Source organism: Eimeria mitis, genomic scaffold (assembly GCF_000499745.2).
Source record: "Eimeria mitis Houghton genomic scaffold, Emh_scaff1880, whole genome shotgun sequence".
Classification (NCBI taxonomy): Eukaryota; Apicomplexa; class Conoidasida; order Eucoccidiorida; family Eimeriidae; genus Eimeria; species Eimeria mitis.
The window spans coordinates 736-976 of record NW_013570203.1 but is presented as its reverse complement, the minus strand read 5'-3'; the positions used below and the strand labels follow the sequence as shown (position 1 = coordinate 976).

The 241-nt window shown below is 55.2% G+C and overlaps 1 protein-coding gene across 1 annotated transcript in view; it reads right to left on the bottom strand.

Annotated features, from left to right (window-relative positions):
- EMH_0045110 (glycogen debranching enzyme, putative) overlaps window positions 1-241 on the bottom strand; it is a gene marked incomplete at both ends in the record, with an annotated part of 7,271 nt that overhangs the window by 6,313 nt on the left and 717 nt on the right.

Here is a 241-nt window from a genome sequence, read left to right as displayed (position 1 = left end):
TGGGGTGTTGCTTGCGGTGTGATTTAAAACTAAATCAGTAGCAGAGAGAATCCCTAATTCTTTTTCTAGCGTGGAGACAGCAGCAGCAAGAGCAGCGTAACCATCGTCTCCTCTCTCTGCTGCTGCTGCTGCTGCTGCTGCTGCTGCTGCTGCTGCTGCTGCTGCTGGTGGTGGTTCTGCTGCTGCTGCTGCTGCCTGCTGCTGCTGCTCAAGCTCCTCCGGCTCGTCGCGGAAAAAAAAC